At 49.8% G+C, this 18,139-nt stretch overlaps 1 protein-coding gene across 4 annotated transcripts in view; it reads right to left on the bottom strand.

The window, feature by feature from the left end:
- Positions 1-2,958, bottom strand: part of LOC125541548 (uncharacterized) — a 35,385-nt gene extending 32,427 nt beyond the window's left edge. For 2 of the 4 annotated variants that reach the window (XR_015616220.1, XM_048704926.2), the window contains exon 1: positions 73-2,954. The gene's annotated coding sequence lies outside the window, so the exon portion shown is untranslated. Of the gene's footprint in view, positions 1-72 lie in introns of all 4 variants that reach the window. The other 2 variants (XR_015616222.1, XR_015616221.1) reach the window with 2 other exon arrangements.
- Between the last annotated feature and the right edge of the window lie 15,181 nt (positions 2,959-18,139).

Below are 18,139 nucleotides of genomic sequence, written 5' to 3'. Positions count from 1 at the left end.
AATAGGTAAAATCGTTGGACTGGAAAAAAACATCCGCGGGCCGAAACAACTAGGCATGGTTGGGCTGCTCACCACAGGGGCCTTGGGCCAGATCTGGTGCTGGGCTGGACGGAGGCAGCAGCATTGGGCCGGCGGCTTGAGGCAGTGACCCGGTCAACGCACGGCTGAATCGAGCGAAGCAGGGCGCGTAGTCCTGGACAAAGCAGAGGAAGCAGCGCGCCGACAGCAGGGACTTGACGCGGAGGGGCTCGCGTCCATGGCGCGTCACCGGGGCTGCGCAGGGCTTGAGGAGGCCGAGGTCAATGAGCGAGGGGTCGTCTTCCTCGCAGAGAGACAAGATTGACAGCAGCTGCGCTGGAACGGGGTACGACGGTGCCCTCCGGCGGGTGAGGAACGACGGGCGGAACTTGGCGAGGAGAAGGGACTTGACAGATCCAGGCGGAGGCGGCGCTCGACGGCATAGGCTGGAGGCCGAAGCAGGGGAGGCCGCGATGTAGAGGAGGCGATGGACCGAGCAGGGGCTGACGGCATGGCTGCACATCAGCGATGCCAGGACAAGGCAAGCGGTAGTCGCGGTGGCGCTGAGGACTCCGACAGCGAGGAACTTGAGGCAGCGGTGGGACTTGAGGAGCTCGGCGAGGAGCAGCTTCCAGTGGAGCCGCGAGGGTTGCGAGCGTCTGCGTGCTGCGGCTGGGGAGGTTCTCCGGCGCGCCTGGGGCGCGAGGTCGGAGGCGATGACGAGCGGGGCTCGAGGCTGTCGGAGAGGGTGGTCCGGTGGCGCCGGCGTGGATCCGGGTCGAGGAGGCTGCAAACGGTCTCCTAGCAGGAGAAAAACAAGGGCGACGGACATGGCAGCTCGATTCCCTGTTGCAACAGAGAGAGAGAGCATTGAGAAAGAGAGAAGAGAGACACGGGAGAGGAAGGAAGGGATGGTAGGGGCGGCGCGAGGCTCATCTACTGGTCCGGCAACTCGGCTCTCTGCCGGACGTGGGCGCGGTGCTCGGGGAGGAGCTCGATGCGGCTGCGGGCTGGCTCCTCGGCCAGGAGGAGGGAGGAGTTCAGGGAAGCCATGGGAGGGCTTTGATTGGTGGGTTTTCGGATCGGGAGGAGATTGGTGGGATGGGGATCGAGGGGGAGACCGCTGGCCTGTGGGTGGCTGCGAGATGGATCCGGGAAGATCCCGAGGTGACGATGAGTGCGGCGGCGGCTGCACGGACAAATCTCCTAGAATTTAGGGTTGGAGCATATTTGGTTGGGCTGTCATCTGCTATAAATACCATATGGACTAGAGGGGGATTGGAGCAAGTTTGATCATCGGATAGCGATCGGACGACCCAAGTCGGATGGGGATTTAGGGTAGGCCTAGTGGGCTGGCAGTGGGCTAGGTTGAGATGAGAGGAAAGGAGAGCAGCCCGACACCGGTTGGTCTGAGAACAGGGACAAGGAAGAAGTGGAAACTACGAGATGCAAGTTTTGAAAACATGACGACAATAGAGTGATGATGCAATGCAAATGATGACATGATGAAATGCAACAAACAAATAAATAACACGACGGTCACGCAAAACATGGAAGGCGTCTGGAGTGTCAGTCTCGGGGTGTCACAAGCCTGGCCAAAGGATCCTTTCCCTCTGTCATGCATTGAACAACTAGTGGACTCCACTACCGGGTGTGACCTGCTGTCCTTCCTCGATGCCTACTCAGGATACCACCATATCTTCATGATGAAGGAAGACGAGGAAAAGATTGCGTTCATCACCCCATGTGGTACGTACTGTTTTGTGCGGATGCCTTTCGAGTTGAAGAGCGCTGGTTCGACATTCGCTCGAGCATTCCAAATTGGTTTTGAGCCCTAGCTGCATAGAAATATGGAAGCTTATATTGATAATATAGTGGTCAATACCAAGGACAAGGCCACGCTCGTGCAGGATCTGGAGGAAACATTTCCCAACCTGTGCAAGATCAACCTCAAGCTCAACCTAGAGAAGTGCGTATTCAGCGTCCCATCCGGCAAACTTCTTGGGTTCTTTGTGTCTCAACGCGGAATCAAAGCAAATCCCGACAAGATCAAAGCAATTGAGCTGATTGAGGCACCAAGATGAGTCAAAGACGTCCGTAGGCTCGCCGGCTGCCTTGCTACTCTAAGTAGGTTCATCTCCAAATCTACTGAGCGCGCCCTCCCCTTTTTTAAAGTTTTGAAAAAGGCGGGTCCAATGAAATGGACTCCGGAGGCAGAGGCAACGCTTCAAGATTTGAAGAGGTACCTCTCCTCCATGCCAATACTAGTCGCGCCTAAACCGCAAGAGCCGTTGCTGCTGTATCTAGCAGAACGAATCAAATGGTCTGTGTTGCGCTGGTGGCACAGAGAGAATTTGAGGTAGAAGCAGCGGCAGCGGCAGAGCCGTCGGGTGATGGGTCGGAGCTCTCCCCGGCAGTGCCTGATGCTGGCGGGGCGGAACCCCCGGTAGAGCCTGGTCCCGGCAAGACAGAGTCTGCGCAAGTGGGCGAAGTTGAACAGAAGAAGAAGGTGATGCAGCACCCAGTTTATTTTGTCAGTTCCCTCTTGCAGGGGGCTAGATCAAGATATTCTGGTATACAGAAGCTACTTTTTGGCCTCCTCATGGCCTCAAGAAAGCTGCATCACTATTTCCAAGCGCATGAGATCACCGTCGTCACCCGCCTCCCTTTGCAACGAATCTTGCAAAACCCGGATGCAACCGGGAGGATTGTGGAGTGGGCTTTGGAACTCTCGAGCTTTGGCCTCAAGTTTGAAATTACTTCAACAATCAAGAGCCGAGCCTTAGCAGAGTTCATAGCAGAATGGACTTCAACGCCCGACGAAGAGATTCGAGAGACCACCCTTCCCGGTAAGGAGACGAGCCGTGATTGGATCATGTACTTTAATGGAGCTTTCTCGCTGCAAGGTGCTGGTGTTGGCGTGTTGCTCGTCTGTAACACCCTGGATGTAACTTTCCCAATTTGTACTCCAACTCTTGCCGTTTCCGGCGTTAAGTTAATTTATTCTCTTGGGTTCGGGTTTTTGTCTCCATGTGTTGTTATCGTTGTCATGCATCTCATATCATGTCATCATGTGCATTGCATTTGCGTACGTGTTCATCTCATGCATTCGAGCTTTTTCCCCGTTGTCCGTTTTGCATTGCGGCGCTTCGTTCTCCTCAGGTGGGCATTTCTACCTTTCTTTCATGTGTGGGGATTAAACATTTCCGGATTGGACCAAGACTTGCCAAGCAGCCTTGGTTTACTACCGGTAGACCGCCTGTCAAGTTTCGTATCATTTGGACTTCGTTTGATACTCCAACGGTTAACCGAGGGACCGAAAAGGCCTCGTGTGTGTTGCAGCCCAACACCCCTCCAATTTGGCCCAAAACCCACCTAACTCTGCTCCATCATCTAGAGCGTTCGATCACGATCGCGTGGCCGAAAACCGCACCTCATTTGGACTCTCCTAGCTCCCTCTACCTATAAAACTAGCCCCTCCTCCGAAATTCCGGATCCCCCTCGTCCTCAAACCCTAAATTCCAGATCCGCGCCGGCCGGACACGTCCGCCCCGGCCGGACATAGCCGCCGCCCCAACCGGAAGCCGCCACGTGGCAAGCCGCCGCCGCCACAGCCTGAAGCCCGCGCGGCCCGGCCGAGGCCCTCCCGGCCCACGCGCCGCCGCCGCCCGGCTCCCTCGCCCGCCGCGCCCCGCCGCCGTTGCTCCTCCTGGCCCGCGCCGCCCTCGCGCGCCCTCGCCGGCGGCCGCCTCGCCCCTCGCCGGTGACGAACGCGGCCTCGTCGCCCCGCGCCTCCCGGCCCGGATCCGGCCGCCCCTCGCCGCACCTCCCCGCGCCGCTCCGGCCGGCCCCAGCTCCGGCAGCCGCCGCCCCCTCCTCCGCCGGAATCTCCAAGTCCGGCGACCCCCTCCAACTTCGGCGAACAGTGCATCTACGGCGATCCTCGATCCGCGTGCGATCCAGATCTGGGATATTTTTGTCTCGGTTGACTTTTCCCTCAGAAACCCTAGCCCATGTTGCATACTTTGACCTACCGTAACTTTGCATCCGTAGCTCCGATTCATGCATATAGCACATCAAAATGTTCATCTCAGAGAGTACATCATTTCATTCCATTGCATCATTTTCATTTGAGTTCATCTTGATGCCTGAAATGCTGTTAGAAGAGGGCTACTTGAGTTAATTGTCGGATGTGCTACTCTGTTTAGCCTTTTGTCATTTTTGCCATGATTAATGTGTGCTTGATATGCCCTGATGCTCTACATATGTTTTGTTAAGGGTTTTGTCATCTTTCCAGAGGTGCAACCCATGTATTTTTGTGATGTGTGTGGTGACTAGTGCAAGCTTGCAAAGTGGTGCACTTGCTAATTCTGATTTCAGGGACTTAGCATTTCCACTAAGTCCTTGAGCTGTTTATCTCATATGCTCATATGTTCATGTTGTTTCCTAGTGATTCGTGCCTCTTTTGAGGATGATCAGTAAGGATGTTTTGTTAATCTTGTGGTGCTCTATCCATCCATGTCTTTGTTTGGAATTATGGAGCACCCTAGCTTGAGTCAATCGAGCTCTACTTTTGCTACTTTGTGAATCTGGGTAGATTGTCAACTTGTTTGCAATTTTGCCGATGATGTTGTAGTTGATCCGTGCATGCTATGCTATTGCTCTTGCCATGTCTAGCTTGCATTTTGTGCCTTATTGATGGATGTATGCTTGTCTTGTCATGACTTGCACCGTAGTGAGTGCATCGAGCTCGTAAACATGCCTACTTGAGATATGTTTCAGCATGTGCCAGTTTTCACTAAGTCTGAAAACTGATTATGTTATTGCCATGTTCACATGCTTGCAATTGTATTTTCTGATCCCTTTTGGCTCAAGGTCACTAAGGGACTTTTGTTAAGCTCTTTGAGTAGCTCCATGCCATGCTTTACTTTGCCATGATCAGGTCCTGTAGCATGTTGTTTTGTTGCTCTGAAGAGTGCTACCTGATCTGAAATTCCAGACAAGTGTTAATTTCACTAAGGCTGAGATCTGTTTGTCATATGCATTTTTGCCATGCTTGTTTGAACCTGTTAATGGATGAATTGGCCGTAGCTCAGTGCTAGACTTTTGTTAAGAATCTTGAATGCATCCCTTCCATGTATTTTGTTGTCATGTTTGAGTGTTGTAGCATGTTCATCTCATTGCATTTAGATGGCTACTTGCTATAAATCGTAAACCGGTGTCATTTTTGAATCGCTTGCCATTTCCAAACCGTAACTCTGATTCCGGCGTTCTTTATATCGTTTTCAAGCGATTTCATCTCATCTTTCCAGTGGCACACTTGGAATTCCAAGTTGAGGCCAGGTTCATGCATTTCCTGTCATATCTTGCATTTTGCATCCCGCATCGCATCCCGCATAGCATGTCATCTTTGCATTGTGTTCTTTGATTCTTGCACGTGGTTGATTGTGTCCTTGTTGCTTGTTTGTCCTGTTTGGGTACAGCCGGGAGACGAGTTTCCTAACGAGGAGCCCGTTGAGTTTACTTTCGAGGATCCAGTCAACTCTGACAACTGTGCAGGCAAGATGATCATACCCTCGAAATCACTACTATCTTTGCTATGCTAGTTTGCTCGCTCTTTTGCTATGCCAATGCTACGATGCCTACCACTTGTTTTCAAGCCTCCCAAATTGCCATGTCAAATCTCTAACCCACCATATCCTAGCAAACCGTTGATTGGCTATGTTACCGCGTTGCTCAGCCCCTCTTGTAGCGTTGCTAGTTGCAGGTGAAGATTGGAGGCCGTGCCTTGTTGGAACATTTATTTACTTGTTGGGATATCATTATATTAACTTGTTATCTTAATGCATCTATACACTTGGTAAAGGGTGGAAGGCTCGGCCTCTCGCCTAGTGTTTTGTTCCACTCTTGCCGCCCTAGTTTCCGTCATATCGATGTTATGTTCCTGGATTTTTCGTTCCTTACGCGGTTGGGTTATAATGGGAACCCCTTGATAGTTCTCCTTGAGTAAAGCTTTTCCAGCAATGCCCAACCTTGGTTTTACCATTTGTCACCTAGCCTCTTTTTCCCTTGGGTTTCCGGAGCCCGAGGGTCATCTTATTTAACCCCCCCCCGGGCCAGTGCTCCTCTGAGTGTTGGTCCGACCGAGTAGACTGCGGGGCCACCTCGGGGCAACTTGAGGGTTGGTTTTACTCGTAGGATGTCTCATCTGAGTGTGCCCTGAGAACGAGATATGTGCAGCTCCTATCGGGATTTGTCGGCACATTCGGGCGGTGTTGCTGGTCTTGTTTTAACCTGTCGAAGTGTCTTGAAGAACCGAGATACCGAGTCTGATCGGAACGTCTTGGGAGGAGGTCTATTCCTTCGTTGACCGTGAGAGCTTGTCATGGGCTAAGTTGGGACTCCCCTGCAGGGTTTTGAACTTTTGAAAGCCATGCCCGCGGTTATGGGCAGATGGGAATTTGTTAATGTCCAGTTGTAGATAACTTGAACCTTAACTTAATTAAAATGAATCAACTGAGTGTGTTACCATGATGGCCTCTTCTCGGCGGAGTCCGGGAAGCGGACACGGTGTTGGAGTAATGTTTGCGCAGGTTGCTCTCTAGTTTCTCGCTCGCGCTTTGCCTCCTCTTCTTGCTCTCTTTTGCGAATAAGTTAGCCACCATACTTGCTAGTCGCTTGCTGCAGCTCCACTTATATTTACCCTGCCTTACCTTTAAGCTTAAATAGTCTTGATCGCGAGGGTGCGAGATTGCTGAGTCCCTGTGGCTCACAGATTACTATTACACCAGATGCAGAGCCTGATGATTCCGCTCCAGGAGACGCGCTTGAGCTCAAGTGGGAGTTCGACGAAGACTCTCAACGTTACTATGTTTCCTTTCCTGATGATCAGTAGTGGTGCCTAGTTGGGGGTGATTGGGACCGTGTCGCATGTTGGGTTCTATTTTATATTGGCGCCGTAGTCGGGCCATGAGTGTTTGGATGATGTAATGTTATTTATGTACTTGACTGACGTGGCGAGTGTAAGCCAACTATGTTATCTCCCCTTTATGATTTATATTACATGGGATGTTGTGAAGATAGCCTAACTTGCGACATATGCCTTCAATGCGATTATGCCTCTAAGTTGTGCCTCGACACGTGGGAGATATAGTCGCATCGAGATTGTTACAAGTTGGTAATCAGAGCCTTCCCCGACCTTAGGAGCCCCATTGCTTGCTCGTTTTTAGCGGCCGAGTTGTGTCTAGAAAAATGTTTTGAGTCAATTAGGAATTATATATCGGAGAGTTAGGAATTCTTTTTACTTCCCAGTCTCCTCATTGCTCTGGTAAGGCATCCTGACGTAGAGTTTTGACTCTTCTCTTCTCAAATTTCACTAAAAAAATTTTTTAGGATCACGCGGGTATCTTAGAATCGTTCCGATGGTTTTATGATGAGAACATTGTCTTGGTGCCTCCTGTCAGGGGTTTAGTGGAAGTGTCCCGGGGAGTTGAGCTCTGAGGTGTTGTCATCATAATTTTATCGTTGCAGTTCTGGAATACCTGAGTTTAGTATGCCGACATCGAAAATCTCTTTTATGCAGTTCGTTGGTGAGATAACCTCTACGCCACCCAGTATTGGGGCGGGAGTTCGGGAGTATCGCCATAACTTGTATAACGGAGGCTTTTCGAAGGTTGAGGTAGATGGTTTCCGAAGGTTTCTTGGTTATGTGTTGAAGGATGGATACAGCTGGATGTAGGATTTGCTAGATTTGGGTGAGATATTATGCTTCCCCTGTATCCCCAACACCTGATTGCATAACCGGAAAGGTTCGGGAGTTTCATTGGTGGGAATTCTTGTAGCTCTAGTTCTTCTTCCACGGATAGTTGGTTTGAGATTGGGATTTCTTACCGATTATTCGTTCTTGATCCGTACCTTGTTGATTTATTTCTCTACCTTAATTTTACGTGGCTTCTCAATTTATGGATATGTGACCATTTCAAGAGGAATGCATTTGTTCATTTTGTTCGGATGTGAAGACTATATGTTGCAATTTTCATTCCGTTGGATTCAGCTTCAATATTTATCTGTCAATGTGCTAATGGATGTCAACCTCTTCAGGATGGCTCCTCCAACGCGCATGACTCCGAATCCTGATCCGCCACCACCTCCACCTCCTCCGGAGGCATGGCAAGCTGTGATGGCCGCAACCAATGCAAACACACAGTTGATCATGCAAATTCTTCAAGAGCGCAATCAAGGCAACCAAGGGAATCAAGGCAACAATCAGAATCACTTTGCTACACTCAACCAATTCCTTGCTAACAGGCCAAAGACTTTCAGCAATTGTGTTGAGGCAACCGATGCTGACGATTGGCTTGTAGATCTGTGCAAGCATTTCGAGTGCAGTATCGTCAGGCCTGAGGACTTTGTCAAGTTCGCTTCCTTCCAACTCAAAGATCAAGCTGCAGAATGGTTCCAGCAGTACAAGGATTCCAGAGATAGACGTGTTATCACTTGGGATGATTTCCGTCGAGATTTCCGAGCTCATCATATTCCTCAGAGCGTGGTTGAAAGCAAGCGTGAGGAATTCCGCAACCTGAAGCAAGGCTCTTTGTCTGTCTATGACTACAACAAGTTGTTCCAGAAGCTCGCCCGCTTTGCCAAGCAGGACGTACCTGATGAGAAGAGCATGATATATCAGTTCAGGGGTGGTCTCAGAGAAGAAATCCAGCTAGCTCTTGTTCTCTTTGAGCCCTTGAGGTACGATGAGTTCTACAACATGGCATTGAAGCAAGAGGCTGCTCAGTTGAGGTGTGATGCTTCCAAGAAGCGAGTCAGAGATGTTACTCCTTCTTCCTCTACTCAAGTGGCCAAGTAGCAGAAGTATTGGCTTCCTCCTCCTCCGTTCCGTCAGCCGTATCTGCAGAAGAGCAAAGGTGGCAATGGTTCTTCCCACCCACCCAACCCTGGCTTTCAGAACAAGACTTCGTCTCAAGCTCCAAGATCGAGTGCTCCGTATCACCGTCCGCTTTAAGAGGTCACGTGCAACAAGTGCCAACAGAAGGGTCACTATGCCAACAAGTGTTTCAACCAGAGGCGTCTTCCTCCTCCTCCTCCTCCTGTCAGATCGGCAAGTACAGTTGTGGTCAAGCATAACCCCAAGCATGCCAAGGTCAATTTGATGAACGCAACCCAGGCAGAGGACTCGTTAGATGTGATCATGGGTAACCTTCCTATTAACGATGTTCCTGCAAAAGTTCTTTTTGACACTAGTGCATCACATTCCTTTTTGTCATGCCCTTTTGCATCGAAGCACAATGTTGATACTGAGATTATGCCCAAAGTCATGCAAGTTGTTTCTCCCGGCAAGCTTTTGACTTCTAGTTTGGTTGCTCCCGATATCTCTATCACATTGGGTGACTACAAGTTTCTCTCTTCTCCGGTGGTTCTTGGTAACTCGGATATTGATCTTATTCTCGAAATGGATTGGCTTTCTAAGCACAAGGCGCATCTTGATTGTGCAGCCAGGCAGATTCAATTGACTCATTCGTCTGAGGATGTAATTGTTTTTGCCGCTCGTGATAATACAATCTGTCTGTTTTCTCTCAATGAGAGGGGTGAATTGGATGCCATCTCTCAAATTCCAGTCGTTTGCGAATATCAAGACATCTTTCCAGAAGAGCTTCCAGGAATGCCTCCGCACCGGCCCGTTGAATTCGTTATTGATCTTGAGCCTGGCACGGAACCTGTGTGCAAGCGTCCTTACAAGCTCGGACCTGAAGAGTTGAAGGAGCTGAAGAAGCAACTCGATATTCAAGAGAAAATGGGTCTCATCCGGCCTAGTTCTTCTCCGTGGGGTTGTGGTGATCTTTTTGTGAATAAGAAGGATGGAACGGACCGACTTTGTGTTGATTACCGTCCAGTGAACAAGAAGACCATCAAGAACAAATATCCACTTCCCAACATCAATGAGCTGTTCGAACAACTCAAAGGTGCCCGAGTATTCTCCAAGCTTGATCTCCGTATGGGTTATCATCAGATTCGTATCCGTGAGCAAGATATTCCCAAGACGGCTTTCAGGACAAGCTTTGGTTCATATGAATACACTGCATGTCTTTTGGTCTCGTCAACGCTCCTCCGACTTTCTCTCGCATGATGAACTTCATCTTCAATGCCTACACCAATGACTTCGTTTTGGTCTATCTCGACGACATTCTGGTTTTCTCGAAGAACAAGGAAGATCATGCCAAGCACTTGCGTTTGGTTCTTGATAAGCTAAGGGAACATCAGTTCTACGCCAAGTTCTCCAAGTGTGAATTTTGGCTCGATGAGGTTCTTTATCTTGGTCATATCATCTCTGCCAAGGGCATTGCCAGGAATCCTGAGAAGGTGTCTGCAATTGTGAATTGGGAACCTCCTCAGAACGTGAAGCAACTCCGTAGCTTCCTCGGTCTCGCAAGCTATTGCCGAAGATTCGTTGAAAACTTTTCTAAGATCGTGAAGCCTCTCTCTAATCTTCCAGAAGCACGTCAAGTACGTTTGGTCTCCGGAGTGTGACATTGCTTTCAACACTTTGAAAGAGAAATTGATCACTGCTCCAGTTCTGACTCCGCCTGATGAATCCAAGCTGTACGAGGTCTTTTGTGATGCCTCTCTCCAAGGTCTTGGCGCAGTATTGATGCAAGAGAAGAAAGTTGTTGCTTATACATCTCGCCAGTTGAAGCCTAATGAGAAGAACTACCCCACTCATGATCTCGAGTTGGCGGCAGTTGTGCATGCTCTTTTGACTTGGAGACATCTTCTATTGGGAAGAAAAGTGGACATTTTCACTTATCACAAGAGTCTCAAGTACATCTTCACTCAGCCTAATCTCAACCTCAGGCAGACTCGATGGATCGAAATGATTCAAGAGTATAATCCGAGTATCGAGTATACTCCAGGCAAGGCCAATGTGATTGCTAACGCTTTGAGCAGAAAAGCTTACTGCAACAGTCTGATTCTCAAGCCTTATCAACCCGAGCTTTGTGAAGCTTTCCGCAAACTTAATCTGCAAGTTGTTCCTCAAGGTTTCCTCGCCAACCTTCTAGTCTCTCCTACCTTGGAAGACCAGATTCGCCAAGCCCAGCTTCTTGATGCTATGGTGAAAAAGGTGAAGATTGGGATTGCCAAGAGTCAACCCAAGTACAAGTGCTACCGCCTTGATGACAAGGACACTCTCTTCTTCGAGGATCATATTGTTGTACCCAAAGGTGACCTCCGTAAAGTGATCATGAACGAGGCTCACAATTCTCTCCTCTCCATCCACCCTGGGAGCACGAAGATGTATCAGGACCTTAAGCAGGCTTATTGGTGGACTCGAATGAAGCGCGAGATTGCTCAATTCGTGAATGAATGTGATGTCTGCAGAAGAGTGAAGGCAGAACACCAAAGGCCAGCAGGTCTCCTCCAACCTCTTGCCATTCCAGAATGGAAGTTTCACCACATTGAAATGGACTTCGTGACTGGGTTTCCAAAGTCCAAGCATGGCAATGATGCTATATTCGTTGTCATCGACAAACTCACCAAAGTGGCTCACTTTCTGCCTATCAAAGAGTCGATCACTGCAGCTCAATTGGCGGAACTCTATACCTCTCGTATTGTCTCTCTGCACGGTATTCCACAAGTGATCTCTTCAGACCGTGGCAGCATCTTTACCTCGAAGTTTTGGGATTCTTTTTCAGAAGGCCATGGGCACCAACATCCGCTTCAGCACAGCTTTCCATCCTCAAACTAGCGGTCAAGTCGAGCGTGTAAATCAGATTCTTGAAGATATGCTCAGGGCTTGTGTGATCTCCTTCGGCATGAAGTGGGAGGATTGTCTTCCTTATGCTGAATTCTCCTACAACAACAGTTTTCAAGCAAGTTCGGGCAAGGCCCCATTTGAAATTCTATATGGCAGGAAGTGCCGTACCCCTCTCAACTGGTCTGAAACCGGTGAACGTCAGCTTTTGGGTAATGACTTAATCACAGAGGCAGAAGAAATGTGCAAAGTCATTCGTGATAACCTCAAAGCAGCCCAATCCCGTCAGAAGAGCTACTATGATAGTAAGCACCATGATTTGGCTTTCGAGATCGGAGATAATGTTTACCTCCGCGTCTCTCCTATGAAAGGTACTCGTCGCTTCAGTATCAAAGGGAAGCTTGCCCCTAGATACGTGGGACCTTTCAAGATTGTCAGCAAGAGAGGCGACCTCGCCTATCAACTTGAGCTTCCTTCAAACTTTGCAAATGTTCATGATGTGTTCCATGTCTCTCAGCTTCGAAAGTGCTTCAAGACTCCTGACCGCACCGTCAACTTCGAGGACATTGAGATCCAAGAAGATCTCTCTTATCGTGAGCACCCAGTTGCTATTCTTGAAGAGACTGAACGCAAGACTCGCAATAAGTCAATCAAATTTCTCAAAGTCAAGTGGTCACACCATTCCGACCGTGAAGCTACCTGGGAACGCGAGGATCACCTCTGTTCTGAGTACCCGGCGTTCTTTCAGTCCTAGATCTCGGGACGAGATCCTTTCGTAGTGGTGGAGTGTTGTAACACCCCGGATGTAACTTTCCCAATTTGTACTCCAACTCTTGCCATTTCCGGTGTTAAGTTAATTTATTCTCTCGGGTTCGGGTTTTTGTCTCCGTGTGTTGTTATCGTTGTCATGCATCTCATATCATGTCATCATGTGCATTGCATTTGCATACGTGTTCATCTCATGCATTCGAGCTTTTTCCCCGTTGTCCGTTTTGCATTCCGGCGCTTCGTTCTCCTCCGGTGGTCATTTCTACCTTTCTTTCATGTGTGGGGATTAAACATTTCCGGATTGGACCAAGACTTTCCAAGCAGCCTTGGTTTACTACTGGTAGACCGCCTGCCAAGTTTCGTATCATTTGGACTTCGTTTGATACTCCAACGGTTAACCGAGGGACTGAAAAGGCCTCGTGTGTGTTGCAGCCCAACACCCCTCCAATTTGGCCCAAAACCCACCTAACCCTGCTCCATCATCGAGAGCATTCGATCACGATCGCGTGGCCGAAAACCGCACCTCATTTGGACTCTCCTAGCTCCCTCTACCTATAAAACTAGCCCCTCCTCCGAAATTCCGGATCCCCCTCGTCCTCAAACCCTAAATTCCAGATCCGCGCCGGCCAGACACGTCCGCCCTGGCCGGACATAGCCGCCGCCCCAACCGGAAGCGGCCATGTGGCAAGCCGCCGCCGCCACCGCCCGAAGCCCACACGGCCCGGCCGAGGCCCTCCCGGCCCACGCGCCGCCGCCGCCCGGCTCCCTCGCCCGCCGCGCCCCGCCGCCGTTGCTCCTCCCGGCCCGCGCCACCGCGCCGCCCGCGCGCGCCCTCACCGGCGGCCGCCTTGCCCCTCGCCGGCGACAACCGCGGCCGCATCACCCCGCGCCTCCCGGCCCGGATCCGGCCTCCCCTCGCCGCGCCTCCCCGCGCCGCTCCGGCCGGCCCTAGCTCCGGCAGCTGCCGCCCCCTCCTCCGCCGAAATCTCCAAGTCTGGCGACCCCCTCCAACTCCGGCGAACAGTGCATCTACGGTGATCCTCGATCCGCGTGCGAGATATTTTCGTCTCGGTTGACTTTTCCCTCAGAAACCCTAGCCCATGTTGCATACTTTGACCTGCCGTAACTTTGCATCCGTAGCTCCGATTCATGCATATAACATATCAAAATGTTCACTCCAAAGAGTACATCATTTCATTCCATTGCATCATTTTCATTTGAGTTCATCTTGATGCCCGAAATGCTGTTAGAAGAGGGCTACTTAAGTTAATTGTCAGATCTGCTACTCCGTTTAGCCTTTTGTCATTTTTGCCATGATTAATGTGTTCTTAATATGCCCTGATGCTCTACATATGTTTTGTTAAGGGTTTTGTCATCTTTCTAGAGGTGCAACCCATGTATTTTTGTGATGTGTGTGGTGACTAGTGCAAGCTTGCAACGTGGTGCACTTGCTAATTCTGATTTCAGGGACTTAGCATTTCCACTAAGTCCTTGAGCTGTTTATCTCATATGCTCATATGTTCATGTTGTTTCCTAGTGATCCGTGCCTCTTTTGAGGATGTTTTGTTAATCTTATGCTCATACATGCCTCTTTTGAGTAGCTCCATGCCATGCTTTACTTTGCCATGATTAGGTCCTGTAGCATGTTGTTTTGTTGCTCTGAAGAGTGCTACCTGATCTGAAATTCCAGACAAGTGTTAATTTCACTAAGGCTGAGATCTGTTTGTCATATGCATTTTTGCCATGCTTGTTTGAACCTGTTAATGGATGAATTGGCCGTAGCTCAGTGCTAGACTTTTGTTAAGAATCTTGAATGCATCCCTGCCATGTATTTTGTTGTCATGTTTGAGTGCTGTAGCATGTTCATCTCATTGCATTTAGATGGCTACTTGCTGTAAATCGCAGACCGGTGTCATTTTTGAATCGCTTGCCATTTCCAAACCGTAACTCTGATTCCGGCGTTCTTTATATCGTTTTCAAGCGATTTCATCTCATCTTTCGAGTGGCACACTTGGAATTCCAAGTTGAGGCCAGGTTCATGCATTTCCTGTCATATCTTGCATTTTGCATCCCGCATAGCATGTCATCTTTGCATTGTGTTGTTTGATTCTTGCACGTGGTTGATTGTATCCTTGTTACTTGTTTGTCTTGTTTGGGTAGAGCCGGGAGACGAGTTTGCTAACGAGGAGCCCGTTGAGTTTACTTTCGAGGATCCAGTCAACTCTAACAACTGTGCAGGCAAGATGATCATACCCTCGAAATCACTACTATCTTTGCTATGCTAGTTTGCTCGCTCTTTTGCTATGACAATGCTACGTTGCCTACCACTTGCTTTCAATCCTCCCAAAGTGCCATGTCAAACCTCTAACCCACCATGTCTTAGCAAACCGTTGATTGGCTATGTTACCGCATTGCTCAGCCCCTCTTGTAGCGTTGCTAGTTGCAGGTGAAGATTGGAGGCCGTGCCTTGTTGGAACATTTATTTACTTGTTGGGATATCATTATATTAACTTGTTATCTTAATGCATCTATACACTTGGTAAAGGGTGGAAGGCTCGGCCTCTCGCCTAGTGTTTTGTTCCACTCTTGCCGCCCTAGTTTCCGTCATATCGGTGTTATGTTCCCGGATTTTGCGTTCCTTACGCGGTTGGGTTATAATGGGAACCCCTTGATAGTTCGCCTTGATTAAAGCTTTTCCAGCAATGCCCAACCTTGGTTTTACCATTTGTCACCTAGCCTCTTTTTCCCTTGGGTTTCCGGAGCCCGAGGGTCATCTTATTTAACCCCCCCGGGCCAGTGCTCCTCTGAGTGTTGGTCCGACCGAGTAGACTGCGGGGCCACCTCGGGGCAACTTCATGGTTGGTTTTACTCGTAGGATGTCTCATCTGAGTGTGCCCTGAGAACGAGATATGTGCAGCTCCTATCGGGATTTGTCGGCACATTCGGGCGGTGTTGCTGGTCTTGTTTTAACCTGTCGAAGTGTCTTGAAGAACCGATATACCGAGTCTGATCGGAACGTCTTGGGAGGAGGTCTATTCCTTCGTTGACCGTGAGAGCTTGTCATGGGCTAAGTTGGGACTCCCCTGTAGGGTTTTGAACTTTCGAAAGTCGTGCCTGCGGTTATGGGCAGATGGGAATTTGTTAATGTCCGGTTGTAGATAACTTGAACCTTAACTTAATTAAAATGAATCAACTGAGTGTGTTACCATGATGGCCTCTTCTCGGCGGAGTCCGGGAAGCGGACACGGTGTTGGAGTAATGTTTGCGCAGGTTGCTCTCTAGTTTCTCGCTCGCGCTTTGCCTCCTCTTCTTGCTCTCTTTTGCGAATAAGTTAGCCACCATACTTGCTAGTCGCTTGCTGCAGCTCCACTTATATTTACCCTGCCTTACCTTTAAGCTTAAATAGTCTTGATCGCGAGGGTGCGAGATTGCTGAGTCCCTGTGGCTCACAGATTACTATTACACCAGATGTAGAGCCTGATGATTCCGCTCCAGGAGACGCGCTTGAGCTCAAGTGGGAGTTCGACGAAGACTCTCAATGTTACTATGTTTCCTTTCCTGATGATCAGTAGTGGTGCCCAGTTGGGGGTGATTGGGACCGTGTCGCATGTTGGGTTCTCTTTTATTTTGGCGCCGTAGTCGGGCCATGAGTGTTTGGATGATGTAATGTTATTTATGTACTTGACTGACGTGGCGAGTGTAAGCCAACTATGTTATCTCCCCTTTATGATTTATATTACATGGGATGCTGTGAAGATTGCCTAACTTGCGACATATGCCTTCAATGCGATTATGCCTCTAAGTCGTGCCTCGACACGTGGGAGATATAGTCGCATCGAGGGTGTTACATCGTCGCACCCACCAGAGAGACCCTCAAGTACGTAGTCCAGATGAACTTTCCCTTGGAAAAATCAACGAACAACACGGCAGAGTACGAGGGATTGCTTGCCGGTCTCAGGATCGCGGCAGACCTCAGAATCAGGAAGCTCATCATCAGAGGTGATTCGCAACTCGTCGTCAAGCAAGTTAACAAGGATTACCAGAGCCCGTTGATGGAGGCCTATGTGGATGAGGTGAGGAAGTTGGAAGAGCGTTTTGACGGTCTACAAGCAAAGCATGTTCCCCGAGGAAAGAACAGCATTGCCGACGACTTGTCGAAACGCGCCACCCTCAAGTTGCATGTGGAACCAGGTACCTTTGTGCTTCAATTAATCCAGCCATCCGTTGAGCCATCAGCAGGACAAAACCAACAAAGGAAGGCAGGCCCCGACAAGTACTTTCCCGCTGAGCTCCCAGGAGCCGCCGACAAGGATGTTGTCGGGTGCCCCAAGCTTGTCGGGGAGCTGCAACCTCCGGCAGGGCCTCAAGCCCTGACTGTAGAAGCAGTTGCCCCTACGGCCGAAGATGAGCCTTTAGTCCTTGCCGTCGAGCCCAGGCTCCGGCATGGGCGCAGCACACCGTCCGTTTCCTCCAAACAGGGGAACTCCCTGAGGAACAGGAAGAGGCGGAGAAAGTAGCATGTCGGTCTAGCATGTACCAGTTTGTGGATGATGCCCTATACAGAAAGAGACCTAACGGCGTGAAACCGAAGTGCATTCCTCAGGAGGACGGACTGGAGCTGTTGGCAGAGATACATGGAGGCATGTGTGGCTCTCACATAGGGTCAAGAGCCCTTGCTGGCAAGGCATTCCGGCAAGGTTTCTTCTGGCCCACGGCTCTCCAGGATGCAACTACACTAGTAACCAACTGTGAATCATGCCAGTTCCATTCAAAGAAGCTTCATCAGCTAGCCCAAGCCCTTCAAACAATCCATCTTTCCTGGCAATTTTTGGTCTGGGCGCACGACATATTGGGCCCATTTCCCTGTGCTGTCGGGGGCTTTGAGTACTTGTACGTCGCGATCGACAAGTTCACAAAGTGGCCGGAAGTGGAACCGGTGAGAAAGGTGATAGCACAATCAGCCGTCAAGTTCTTCAAGGGACTAGTCTGCCGTTTTGGTGTCTCGAATAGAGTCATCACCGACAATGGCATGCAGTTCCTGAGCCGCACCTTCATGCAGTATATCCAAGACCTCGATGACAAGGTTTGTTTTTCTTCTGTTGCTCATCCCAGGAATAACGGCCAGGCTGAGAGGGCGAATGCAGAAGTGTTGCGAGGCCTCAAGACCAGAACTTTTGGCCGGCTACACAAGTGCGGGAGGCGCTGGATTGATGAGTTGCCAACGGTTCTTTCGTCAATCATAACGACACCAAATCAAGCCACTCGCCAGACACCCTTTGCCATAGTATACGGGGCAGAAGTGGTTCTCCCCATGGAACTCATATACGGGTCACCTCAGGTGCTCTCTTATGATGAGCTTGAGCAAGAGCAGTTGCGCCAGATGATGCGACGCTCCTTGAGAAAGATCGTCTTCACGCTGTTGTGGGAGCTGCTTGCTTCCAGCAAGCCTTGCTCTGCTACCATAGCCGCAAGGTTCACGCTCGAAGCCTTGAGGAAGGCGACCTTGTTCTTCAGCGAATTCAATTCGCCGAGAATTCAAACAAGTTGACGCCAAAGTGGGAAGGCCCTTATCAGGTAGTACAAGTCACCAGG

This window comes from Triticum urartu, chromosome 2A (assembly GCF_056163025.1).
Source record: "Triticum urartu cultivar PI428250 chromosome 2A, HENAU_Tu73, whole genome shotgun sequence".
NCBI classification, from domain to species: domain Eukaryota; kingdom Viridiplantae; phylum Streptophyta; class Magnoliopsida; order Poales; family Poaceae; genus Triticum; species Triticum urartu.
This window is presented reverse-complemented; position numbering and strand designations above follow the sequence as displayed.